The following is a 583-nucleotide window of genomic DNA, read 5'->3' as shown; positions in this document are numbered from 1 at the left end:
TTCTCTCCGGGGTCTCCGGGTTCTCTCTGGGTTCTCTCCGGGGTCTCCGGGTTCTCTCTGGGTTCTCCGGGTTCTCTCCGGGGTCTCCAGGTTCTCTCCGGGTTCTCTTTGGGTTCTCCGGGTTCTCTCCGGGTTCTCTATGGGTTCTCCGGGTTCTCTCTGGGTTCTCCGGGTTCTCTCCGGGGTCTCTGGGTTCTCTCTGGGTTCTCTCCGGGTTCTCTCTGGGTTCTCTCCGGGTTCTCTCCGAGGTCTCCGGGTTCTCTCTGGGTTCTCTCCGGGTTCTCTCCGAGGTCTCCGGGTTCTCTCTGGGTTCTCTCCGGGTTCTCTCCGGGGTCTCCTGGTTCCTCCCACCATGCATGTGTTTGGTCAATTGGCAACTGTAAATTGCCCCTAGTGAATGAATGTGAGAGGCCCCCGCCTAAAGCCCAAAGTCACTGGGATAGGCTCCTGTCACCTGCGAGTCCTAGGGGGAACAAGCAGCTGAAAATGAAGGAATATGTGTAAAGGCTAATTAGGTGTAATTAAAATCCTTGTAGCCAAAAGGTCAGCTTTATCATTCTAAAAAGAATAAATTATCATTACA

Source organism: Eucyclogobius newberryi, unplaced genomic scaffold (assembly GCF_026437365.1).
Source record: "Eucyclogobius newberryi isolate DKJ021-1_F unplaced genomic scaffold, fEucNew1.0.hap1 SCAF_20, whole genome shotgun sequence".
Classification (NCBI taxonomy): domain Eukaryota; kingdom Metazoa; phylum Chordata; class Actinopteri; order Gobiiformes; family Gobiidae; genus Eucyclogobius; species Eucyclogobius newberryi.
The sequence above is the reverse complement of the archived record's forward strand: the minus strand, read 5'-3'. Positions refer to the sequence as shown.